The following is a 13110-nucleotide window of genomic DNA, read 5'->3' on the forward strand; positions in this document are numbered from 1 at the left end:
GCTAATGATGCAGCAGCAGCAAGAATCATTTGCAATGCAATACTTTTTTATCACCTAGTTACAGTAAGTGCAAGGGAAATTTTCCATCACTTTAATGGAACTGAATTTTTAAAAAGTATCAGGTTACATGTGATTGCAATGTAGCACATTTAATGCAACTGATTGGGATACATTTTGAAACATTGAAAAGTCATGAATACAACATCAACCACACTATCCTCATTAAATCCCCTTGTCACTAAGAGCCATAGTCATACAGCATGGAAACAGGTCCTTCTGCCCAACTTACCAACCAAGATACCCCAACTACATTTGTCGCACCTGCCTGTGTTTAGCTCATATTCCCCTAAATCTTTCCTATCCACATACTTGTCCAAATGCCTTTTAAATGGTGTATTAGTACCTGCCTCAAATACCTTGGGATCAGTAACCACAGTTCTATTTGCATTAAAGTAGTTATAGATAAGGACATGAGATAGCACTGGCAGATATGATTGAGGAGAATCCAAAGATATTTTATATTAAGGAAAACAGGGTAACCAGAGAGAGAATAGGGCCCCTCAGGAACTAAAGTGGTCTTCTACATGTGGAGCCACATGAGATGGGCAAGGTCATCAATGAATATTTCTCCTCTGCTTTTGCAACTGAGCAACCTGGGAAAGTTAATAGCAATATCTTGGGGACACTCCATATTCCAGCCAAGGAGGTGCTGAATGTACTAAAATGAATGAAAATAGATTAATCTCCTGGGCTTGAATAGCTATACCCGAGAGCACAGTTGGAAGCTAGAGAATAAATTTTGGACGAGGAATATGATGTTCCATATTGGAAACAGCTCTGCCTAAGATCGCAACAATGGACCAGTGGTCCTAACATTTGCAGTATGTAAGTCACTGGGGGAGATTTTGATGGATAAGTAATACATGCTTTTGGAAAGATAGGGGGTGATTAGGAATAGTGAGCATAGTTTTGTGCATGGAGATTGTGTCTCACAAATTAAAATATGTTGTTTGAAGAAGTAATCAAGAAAGTAGTTCGGCATAGGAAGGCATAGTCTATATGGACTTTAGCAAGGCCTTTGATAAGATTATGCATGGTATGCTGCTCTGGAAGGTTAGACTGGATGGGATCCGGTAGGCTCCGGTAGGCGACGCGACTCTTGTCAGCAGCGGCCTCTGCAGCCCGTCCGCGTTTTTATTATTTTCTGTCTATGTTTTTTATGTAGTTTTTGTTTTTTTGTTGGGGTGTGTGTGGGGGGGGGGGTGGGGGGGGGTGGGGTGGGAGGGGGTAACTTTTAAATCTCTCCCTGCACGGGAGACCCGACCTTTTCTTGTCAGGTCTCCGTTATCGTTGGGGCTGCAACGAGGAGCGGCCTCCAACAGGAAGAGACCGGGGACTCTGTTGTTGACGACTCACCTCACCGTCGCGGGGCTGGCCGAGTCCGGAGCGGGTGGAGCGGTGGAGGAGCGCTGCTGCTGCTGCTGCTGCTGCGGCCCAACCGGAGAGTCGGAGGCTTCAACTGCAGGTTTGGTGGACGGCGGCACTGGGAGCCCGCGGGTCCCTGGAGGGAGACCGCTTTTCAGGGCTCTCGCAAAGGCGACTTCTCCCGCCCGAGTTGCAGGGTTGAAGAGCTCCTGGAGCGGGGCCTACATCACTGCCCCGCGCGGCTTGGAATGGCCGCGGGACTCTGCGAGCGCACGCCGGGGGCTTCAACACCAAGACCCGGTGTGCGACCTTGCACCACCCGGCGTGGCTTTAATGGCCGCGGGACAATTGCCATCGCCAGCCGGGGGCTTTGACTTTGACTCTGACATCGGGGGGGTGGAGAGTGCAGTGGAGAGATAAGTTTTTTTGGCCTTTCATCACAGCGATGTGATGGATGTTTATGTAAATTATGTTGTGCCTTGGGCCTATTTGTTTGTAATGTATGGCTGCAGAAATGGCATTTTGTTTGGACCTCAAGGGGTCCAAATGACAATTAAATTGTATCTTGTATCTTGTATCTTGTATCTTGTATCTTGTATCTTGTATCTTGATCCAGGGAGAACTAGCTCATTTATCCTCTAATCAACAATTTGGATGAGAATGTATGGCATGATTAGCAAGTTTGCAGTTGGAACTAAAATAGGTAGTATCATAGATAGTTATCAAGAATTTCAGCATGATCTTGATCAACTGGGCAACTGGGCTGAGGAATATGAAATCAGGTTTAATTCAGATAAAGGTACACAAAATTGCTGGAGAAACTTAGCGGGTGCAGCAGCATCTATGGAGCGAAGGAAATAGGCGACGTTTCGGGCCGAAACCCTTCTTCAGACTGATGGGGGGTGGGGGGGAGAAGGAAGGAAAAAGGGAGGAGGAGGAGCCCGAGGGCGGGGGGATGGGAGGAGACAGCTCGAGGGTTAAGGAAGGGGAGGAGACAGCAAGGGCTAGCAAAATTGGGAGAATTCAACGTTCATGCCATCCGGACGCAAGCAACCCAGGCGGAATATGAGGTGCTGTTCCTCCAATTTCTGGTGCTGCTCACTCTGGCAATGGAGGAGACCAAGGACAGAGAGATCGGATTGGGAATGGGAGGGGGAGTTGAAGTGCTGAGCCACCGGGAGTTCAGGTAGGTTATTGTGGACTGAGCGGAGGTGTTCGGCGAAACGATCGCCCAACCTCTGCTTAGTCTCCCCGATGTAAATCAGCTGACATCTAGAGCAGCGGATGCAGCAGATGAGGTTGGAGGAGATACAGGTGAACCTTTGTCGCACCTGGAACGACTGCTTGGGTCCTTGACTGGAGTCGAGGGGGGAGGTGAAGGGACAGGTGTTGCATTTCTTGCGGTTGCAACGGAAAGTGCCCGGGGAGGGGGTGGTATGGGAGGGAAGGGAAGAATTGACAAGGGAGTTGCGGAGGGAGCGGTCTTTGCGGAAGGCAGATATGGGGGGAGATGGGAAGATGTGGCGAGTGGTGGGGTCACGTTGGAGGTGGCGGAAATGGCGGAGGATTATGTGTTGTATTTGCCGGCTGGTGGGGTGAAAGGTGAGGACCAGGGGGACTCTGTCCTTGTTGTGGATGCGGGGATGGGGAGAGAGAGCAGTGTTACGGGGTATGGATGAGACCCTGGTGCGAGCCTCATCTATGGTGGCAGAGGGGAATCCCCGTTCCCTGAAGAACGAGGCCATTTCCAATGCCCTGGTATGGAATATCTCATCCTGGGAACAGATGCGGCGTAGGCGGAGGAATTGGGAGTAGGGGATGGAGTCTTTACAGGGGGCAGGGTGGGAAGACGTGTAGTCCAGATAGCCATGTGAGTCAGTTGGTTTGTAGTGTATGTCGGTCAGAAGTCTGTCCCCTGCGATGGAGATGGTGAGGTCAAGGAATGGTAGGGAAGTGTCGGAAATGGTCCAGGTGTATTGGAGTGCCGGATGGAAGTTGGTGGTGAAGTGGATGAAGTCAGTCAGTTGTGTGTAGGTGCAGGAGGTGGCCCCAAAGCAGTTGTCAATATAATGGAGGTAGACGTCGGGGATGGGGCTCTGGTACGTATTGAATAAGGATTGTTCAACGTACCCGACAAAGAGGCAGGCGTAGCTGGGGCCCATGCGTGTGCCCTTAGATACGCCTTGTGTTTGGAGGAAATGGGAGGAGTCAAACGTAAAGTTGTTGAGGGTGAGGACCAACTCCACTAGGCGGAGGAGAGTGTCAGTGGCTGGGTATAGGTTGCTCCTCTGGTCGAGGAAGAACCGGAGGGCTTTGAGGCTTTGACTCAGATAAATGTGAGATTGCAGTTTGTGAAGTCAAACCATCTACACAGTGAGCAGTAGGGCTCTGTGAAGTGTTGCAGAGCAGAAGGATCGTGTACTACAAGTATAGTACAAAGTTACCTGAAGGTGGCATCATGGATTGATGGAGAAGGGAAGAAGGGTTTTTGCAACCTTTGGTCTTCACCAGTCAGAGAATTAAGTATAGAAGTCGAAACATTATATTACAGTTACACAAGTATTTGCTGAGACTGCACTTGTGGTGGTGAATTCAGTTTTTGTCACTGTGCTCTGGGAACAATGCCATGAAGGTAGATGAGTGTGGAGACGATTTATGTGGATGTTGCCAGGACTTGAAGGCCTTGAGCTACAGGGAGAGAGTGGTCACGGAATAAAGCCTAGACTGAGGGGTGATCATATGGAGGTGTATAACTTCATGAGGGCATAGATAGGGTGAATATATAGGGGCTTTTTTTCCACATGATAGGTGAATTAAGAAATAAATTATATAGGTTTGAGTTGAAAGGGGAAAGCAGCCATCCAGAGCAGCCTACCATACATAATCTTATCAAAGCCAAACGATTTGAAAGGAACATGAGGGCAACCTTTTCGTATAGAGGGTTGTGGGTATATGGAACAAGCTGCCAGGGGAAGTTACCATAGAAACATAGAAACATAGAAAATAGGTGCAGGAGTAGGTCATTCGGCCCTTCGAGCCTGCACCACCATTTGATATGATCATGGCTGATCATCCAACCCAGTATCCCATCCCTGCCTTCTCTCCATACCCCCTGATCCCTTTCGCCACAAGGGCCACATCTAACTCCCTCTTAAATATAGCCAATGAACTGGCTTCAACTACCTTCTGTGGCAGAAAATTCCAGAGATTCACCACTCTCTGTGTAAAAAATGATTTTCTCATCTCGGTCCTAAAAGACTTCCCTCTTATCCTTAAACTGTGACCCCTTGTTCTGGACTTCCCCAACATCGGGTTGTTGAGCCAGATAGAATGACAACATTTAAAGACATTGGACAGGTGCACAGATGCATAGATAATGTTTAGAGGGAGATGTGCCAAACATGGGCAAATGGGATGAGCTTAGACAGAGCGTCTTGGTCGGCATGGACCACTTGTACCAAGGAGCCTGTTTGCATGCTGTATGACTCCATTAATCTGAACTAACTCCACAATCTCTCTGGTCTTAGCACGAGGGAGGCAACTTACCTTTCTTGCTTTTCATAGAAACATCTGCCTTTTCTCCTGTATTGGAGCCACTAAAAGTTTGTCAATACCATCAAAGATCCTCACTGTCTTGGCCATGTTCTCATCTTACTATTCCAGTGGGAAGATGGTACAGGAGCCTGAACACCGTGACCTCCTCGATCAAAAACAACATTTTCTCGGCAACCATCTTGAGCATTGCACAAAACTACCCAGCAACTATGAACTTCTATAGACTTTGTCTTTGGTTGCACTACAGACTTTAGTTTTGAACTATTATGGTCTGATTAGCAGGTATTACTGATTATGATTTCACTGTATTATTGATTATTGAATATTTCTTTGTGTGTTATTGCATTAATGGGCTGTTGAGCTGTAGCGAGTAGAAACATAGAAAATAGGTGCAGGAGTAGGCCATTCGGCCCTTCGAGCCTGCACCCTCATTCATTATGATCATGGCTGATCATCCAACTCAGTATCCTGTACCTGCCTTCTCTCCATACCTCCCGATCCCTTTAGCCACAACATCTAACTCCCTCTTAAATATAGCCAATGAACTGGCCTCGACTACCTTCTGTGGCAGAGAATTCCAGAGATTCACCACTCTCTGTGTAAACAATGATTTTCTCATCTCGGTCCTAGAAGACTTCCCCCTTATCCTTAAACTGTGACCCCTTGTTCTGGACTTCCCCAACATCGGGAACAATCTTCCTGCATCTAACCTGTCCAACCCCTTAAGAATTTTGTAAGTTTCTATAAGATCCTCCCTCAATCCTCTAAATTCTAGCGAGTAAAAGCCGAGTCTATCCAGTCTTTCTTCATATGGAAGTCCTGACATCCCAGGAATCAGTCTGGTGAACCATCTCTGCACTCCCTCTATGGCAATAATGTCCTTCCTCAGATTTGGAGACCAAAACTGTACGCAATACTCCAGGTGTGGTCTCACCAAGACCCTGTACAACTGCAGTGTAGAACCTCCCTGCTCCTATACTCAAATCATTTTGCTATGAATGCTAACATACCATTCGCTTTCTTCACTGCCTGCTGCACCTGCATGCCTACTTTTAATGACTGGTGTACCATGACACCCAGGCCTTGTTACATCTCCCCTTTTCCTAATCGGCCACCATTCAGATAACAGTCTACTTTCCTATTTTTTCCGGCCAAAGTGGAAAACCTCACATTTATCCACATTATACTGCATCTGCCATGCATTTGCCCACTCACCCAGCCTATCCAAGTCACCTTGCAGCCTCCTAGCATCCTCCTCACAGCTAACACTGCCCCCCAGCTTCGTGTCATCCGCAAACTTGGAGATATTGCATTCAATTCCCTCATCCAAATCATTAATATATATTGTAAATAGCTGGGGTCCCAGCACTGAGCCTTGCGGTACCCCACTAGTCACTGCCTGTCATTGTGAAAAGGACCCGTTTATTCCTACTCTTTGCTTCCTGTTTGTCAGCCAGTTCTCTATCCACATCAATACTGAACCCCCAATATCGTGTGCTTTAAGTTTGTATACTAATCTCTTTTGTGGGACCTTGTCGAAAGCCTTCTGAAAGTCCAGATATAACACATCCACTGGTTCTCCCTTGTCCACTCTACTAGTTACATCCTCGAAAAATTCTATAAGATTCGTCAGACATGATTTATCTTTCATAAATCCATGCTTAATTTGTCCAATGATTTCACCACTTTCCAAATGTGCTGCTGTTGTATCTTTAATAACTGATTCTAGCAGTTTCCCCGCTACCGATGTAAGACTAACAGATCTGTAATTCCCCGTTTTCTCTCTCCCTCCCTTTTTATAAAGTGGGGTTACATTAGGTACTCTCCAATTCTCAGGAACTACTCCAGAATCTAAAGAGTTTTGAAAAATTATCACTAATGCATCCACTATTTCTGGGGCTACTTGCTTAAGTACTCTGGGGTGCAGCCTATCTGGCCCTGGGGATTTATCAGCCTTTAATCCATTCAATTTACCTAACACCACTTCCCGACTAACCTGGATTTCACTCAGTTCCTCCATCTCATTTGACCTCCGGTCCCCTGCTATTTCCAGCAGATTATTTATGTCTTTCTTAGTTAAGACAGAACCAAAGTAGTTATTCAATTGGTCTGCCATGTCCTTGTTCCCCATGATCAATTCACCTGTTTCTGACTGCTAGGGACCTACGTTTGTTTTAACTAATCTTTTTCTCTTCACATATCTATAAAAACTTTTGCAGTCAGTTTTTATGTTCCCTGCCAGTTTTCTTTCATAATATATTTTCACTTACCTAATTAAGCCTTTTGTCCTCCTCTGCTGGACTCTGAATTTCTCCCAGTCCTCTGGTTGGCTGCTTTTTCTCGCTAATTTGTATGCTTCATCTTTTGTTTTAATACCATCCCTGATTTCCCTTGTTATCCATGGATGCACTACCTTCCCTGATTTATTCTTTTGCCAAACTGGGATGAACAATTGTTGTAGCTCATCCATGTAGTCTTTAAATGTCTTCCATTGCATATCCACTGTCAACCATTTAAGAATCAATTGCCAGTCTATCTTGGCCAATTCACGTCTCATACCTTCAAAGTTACCTTTCTTTATGTTCAGGACCTTTGTTTCTGAATTAACAATGTCACTCTCCATCCTAATGAAGAACTCAACCATATTATGGTCACTCTTGCCCAAGGGGTCACGCACAACAAGACTGCTAACTAACCCTTCCTCATTACTCAATACCCAGTCTAGAATAGCCTGCTCTCTTGATGGTTCCTCTACATGTTGGTTTGGAAAACTATCCCGCATACATTCCAAGAAATCCTCTTCCTCAGCACCCCTGCCAATTTGATTCACCTAATCTATATGTAGATTAAAGTCACCCATTATAATTGTTTTACCTTTGTTGCACGCATTTCTAATTTCCTGTCTGATGTCATCCCCAACTCCACTACTACTGTCAGGTGGCCTGTACACAACTCCCTCTAGCGTTTTCTGCCCCTTAGTGTTTCGCAGCTCTACCCATACCGATTCCACATCCTCCAAGCTAATGTCCTTCCTTTCTATTGCATTAATCTGCTCTCTAATCAGTAACGCTACCCCACCTCATTTTCCTTTCTGTCTATCCCTCCTGAATGATTCCTGGGATGTCAGGACTGTCTTATGAAGAAAGACTGGATAGACTTGGTTTATACTCTCTAGAATTTAGAAGATTGAGAGGGGATCTTATAGAAACTTACAAAATTCTTAAGGGGTTGGACAGGCTAGATGCAGGAAGATTGTTCCCGATGTTAGGGAAGTCCAGGACAAGGGGTCACAACTTAAGGATAAAGGGGAAATCCTTTAAAACCGAGATGAGAAGAACTTTTTTCACGCAGAGAGTGGTGAATCTCTGGAACTCTCTGCCACAGAGGGTAGTTGAGGCCAGTTCATTGGCTATATTTAAGAGGGAGTTAGATGTGGCCCTTGTGGCTAAGGGGATCAGGGGGTATGGAGAGAAGGCAGGTACGGGATACTGAGTTGGATGATCAGCCATGATCATATTGAATGGCGGGTGCAGGCTCGAAGGGCCGAATGGCCTACTCCTGCACCTAATTTCTATGTTTCTATGAATATTGAATATCCCTGGATGTTCAGCTCCCAGCCTTGGTCACCCTGGAGCCATGTCTCTGTGATCCCAACTATATCATAGTCATTAATAACTATCTGCACATTCAACTCAACCACGTTAATACGAATGCTCCTTGCATTGAGACACAAAGCCTTCAGGCTTGTTTTTACAACGCTGTTACAATTATGTTGAAAAGTGGCCCTTTTTGATTTTTGCCCTGGATTTGTCTGCCTGCCAATTTTACTTTTCACTTTGCTACCTATTGCTTCTACCCTCATTTTACACCCCCTCGGTCTCTAAGCTCACACATTTAAGAAACCCTTTAACTCCATCCTCGACTATCCAATTTGACACCCCACCCCCCTTATTCAGTTTAAAACCATCCGTGTAGCAGTGGCAAACCAGCCTGCCAGAATGCTGGTCCCCCACCTGTTAAGATGCAATCCGTCCCTTTTGTACAGTTCCCTCTTACTCCAAAACAGATCCCAGTGATCTAAGAATCTAAATCCCTGCCCCGTGCACCTGGATTTCATTGTTCTGTTTCTGGTACATATGACAATTAAATACTTTTGGCTTGACTAGACACTAAACCTGGTTCCCTTTTATTCCTCTCTCTGTCAGATGATCCCGATGGTGCTACCAGTCCCACTGCTGCTGCTGGGCCTTTACTCACATTCCCACAGTCCCAAGGTAAGCAAAATAGCATATCATTGGGAACCATTCTCTCCACCAGCAAACCTAGCTGACCTGATAGAAGTGATGGTTCATATATTAATATGAGAAGGACAGATATAAAACAATATTTATGACATCATTGATCATTTACCGGATTCAAATGCTGAATTTTGAAGCATTTTCTCTTCTTCCAGTCCATCAAATCCTCAAAATGTAACATTTGACACGTGGCGTGGAACCAGAGGGACTCGCGTGGCTGCAGCCCCTCCACTTTTTTGAGAAGTCATACTTCATAACTCGAAATTATCCAGCCCACAGGTGTATTTTTCTCTTCTTCTGAGGACCTCCGACATCCAGAATCTCAGAACAAGCGCACAGTGAGCGCGGTAAAACCAAAGATGATAGAGCAGAGCTCCGCTCTACGATCCTTGGGTAAATCCACAACCAGCTGTGGCGGAAATCGACTACTCCCCCCCCCCCCCCCCCCCCCAAAACTCTCCCTCCCCTCCGCTCACAGGTCGAAATATGGGGCAGTGAACGAAGCGCTGTGATTAGCCGACAAGTGGACGGGAGGGTGGGTGGGTCCCGTGGGCCCTGAGAGAGAAACAGAGAGAGAGTCAGTTGACCCCGAGAGGCAGGGAGAGAAAGAGGGGGGGGATGGGGGATATATACCCCCCACTTTTTAAGTTGGGAAATGGCCTGTATTATCTCCCAGTTTTTGGAGGTACCCTGCTCAGTTGCTCCAATCCATCACCGGGTACCCCCCCGAAGCCAGTGATCAGTGATCGCTCAGCCCCCCCCCACTTTCAAAAACGTTCCATGGCCACTGTTTGATATGAAAATATGTAGCAAATTAATATTTGTGATGATTTTCCTTTCCTAGTGCTTAATTTCACGGGGATCAACAGATTAGACCCTTGATATGGTTTCCGAACATAACAGCTGGCAGCTAAATGACACAGAAAAATATAATGTTTAAACTGGCATTTGAGTGCTATAAAAGTGTCATGAAAACTTTGACTGAAACAAAATTGCCTTTGGGGGTGAAAGAGGAAATTGTTGATCATAACTTGTAAATTATTTTTATTCTTTAATGAGTCACTGAATTTATTGGCTGAAATTTGGCTTTATTGTTGGACACCGCACATCTTGATGAAATGCGATTCCTCCTAATAGATAAATCAGACCAATTCATAACGAGTTGGTCTCCATTTGTCGTCATTTTGGAATCACATGGTGCAACACAATTGTAAAAAATAACTGTTTCAGGACCGGACAAGGGTTGGTCAAGATTATAAACAGTGATCTCCTTACTTTTTTTGTTTTATTCTCTTTTTTCTATTTTCTTTTTCTCAACTTTCTTCACTCATCCGGCTTTTTTCTTTTTACCACACACTATATATCTCACGTCTTTCTATCCTTTACTATCTAATCTCTTTTTCTTTTTCTAATCTTTCTTTAATATTAAAAAAAAAAGAAGTTGTACATAAAATGTATTATGAAAATATATATTAGGCACTTTGGTGCCAAATGATTGTACTTACTTATATAACCATATAATATAATATAATATAACCATATAACAATTACAGCACGGAAACAGGCCATCTCGACCCTTCTAGTCCGTGCCGAACACATAATCTCCCCCAGTCCCATATACCTGCGCTCAGACCATAACCCTCCATTCCCTTCCCGTCCATATAACTATCCAATTCATTTTTAAATGATAAAAACGAACCTGCCTCCACCACCTTCACTGGAAGCTCATTCCACACAGCTACCACTCTCTGAGTAAAGAAGTTCCCCCTCATGTTACCCCTAAACTTCAGTCCCTTAATTCTCAAGTCATGTCCCCTTGTTTGAATCTTCCCTACTCTCAGTGGGAAAAGCTTTTCCACGTCAACTCTGTCTATCCCTCTCATCATTTTAAAAACCTCTATCAAGTCCCCCCTTAACCTTCTGCGCTCCAAAGAATAAAGACCTAACTTGTTCAACCTTTCTCTGTAAAACGAAGACTTGGTTCCACTGGGGCTCGAACCCAGGACCTTCTGCGTGTAAAGCAGACGTGATAACCACTACACTATGAAACCACACACTACACTATGAAACCGCATACTTCTAATAAAAATTAAATTTAAAAAAAAATAAATAAATGATTGGCTGAACATGCACAGCAGCTGCACATTTTATAAGTTAAGTATTTTATCGATGGTACATTTATTCTTTGTTAGTATTGTTCCATGAAGATGTGTGCCTTGAAATTCAATCACATAGGATATATAATGCTTGAAGAACCGAGAAAAATATACTGAGCAATTGGATCAATGCGATTGTTTAACTTTACACAAGAATATTAACATGTAGAATGAATGAATAATGATTTGTTTTGGTCCAGGCTTCAGAATATTGACCGGCACAAATTACGTTAATCTCCTCTACTTTGAACTGATTAACAGTCGATGTGTGAAGTTCTCACATAATTTATTTTGTATGCATTTTAAATGCTTATCGCCACAATAGAGACTCGAAACTTGACGAAAGTTCCTTTCGGTTGAAAGGAAATAGTAAAAATTGGAAAGAGCCATGGTTTAAGGGAAATTGGACACTTGGTTCGGAAAAAGAGAGAGATCTACAATAATTATAGGCAGCATGGAGTAAATGAGGTGCTTGAGGAGTACCAAGAATGTAAAAAGAATCTTAAGAAAAAAATTAGAAAAGCTAAAAGAAGCTATGAGGTTGCTTTGGCAAGTAAGGTGAAAGTAAATCCAAAGGGTTTCTACAGCTATATTAATAGCGAAAGAATAACGAGAGATAAAATTGGTCCATTAGAGAGTCAGAGTGGACAGCTATCTGCAGAGCCAAAAGAGATGGGGGAGATATTGAATAATGTCTTTTCTTCGGTATTCACCAAGGAGAAGGATATTGAATTATGTGAGGTAAGGGAAACAAGTAGAGTAGCTATGGAAACTATGAGATTCAAAGAAAAAGAAGTACTGACACTTTTGAAAAATATAAAAGTGGGTAAGTCTCCAGGTCCGGACAGGATATTCACTAGGACATTGAGGGAAGTTAGTGTAGAAATAGCAGGGGCTATGACAGAAATATTTCAAATGTCATTAGAAACGGGAATAGTGCCGGAGGATTGGCGTACTGCTCATGTTGTTCCATTATTTAAAAAGGGGTCTAAGAGTAAACCTAGCAATTATAGACCTGTTAGTTTGACGTCAGTGGTGGGAAAATTAATGGAAAGGATACTTAGAGATAATATATATATGCATCTGGATAAGCAGGGTCTGATTAGGTACAGTCAACATGGATTTGTGCCTGGAAGGTCATGTTTGACTAATCATCTTGAATTTTTTTTGGTGAGACCAATTCTGGGGCATGGTGTACAATTTTGGTCGCCCAATTAGAGGAAGGATGTCAACAAAATAGAGAGAGTGCAGAGGAGATTTACTAGAATGTTGCCTGGGTTTCAGCAACTAAGTTACAGAGAAAGGTTGAATAAGTTAGGGCTTTATTCTTTGGAGTGCAGAAGGTTGAGGGGGGACTTGATAGAGGTCTTCAAAATGATGAGAGGGATAGAGTTGACGTGGATAAGCTTTTCCCATTGAGAGTAGGGAAGATTCAAACAAGAGGACGACTTCAGAATTAAGGGACAGAAGTTTAAGGGTAACATGAGGGGGAACGTCTTTACTCAGAGAGTGGTAGCTGTGTGGAATGAGCTTCCAGTGGAAGTGGTGGAGGCAGGTTCGATTTTATCTTTTAAAAATAAATTGGATAGGTATATGGATGGGAAAGGAATGGACGGTTATGGTCTGAGTGCAGGTAGATGGGACTAGGGGAAAATAATTGTTCGGCACGGACATGT

At 44.1% G+C, this 13110-nt stretch overlaps 1 non-coding gene across 1 annotated transcript; it reads right to left on the minus strand.

Annotated features, from left to right (window-relative positions):
- Nucleotides 1-11256: 11256 nt before the first annotated feature.
- On the minus strand, nt 11257-11329 carry trnav-uac (transfer RNA valine (anticodon UAC)). The gene has a single exon. It is a non-coding gene; the product is annotated as a tRNA-Val (tRNA).
- Between the last annotated feature and the right edge of the window lie 1781 nt (nt 11330-13110).

This window comes from Leucoraja erinacea, unplaced genomic scaffold (assembly GCF_028641065.1).
Source record: "Leucoraja erinacea ecotype New England unplaced genomic scaffold, Leri_hhj_1 Leri_132S, whole genome shotgun sequence".
In the NCBI taxonomy this organism is placed as follows: domain Eukaryota; kingdom Metazoa; phylum Chordata; class Chondrichthyes; order Rajiformes; family Rajidae; genus Leucoraja; species Leucoraja erinaceus.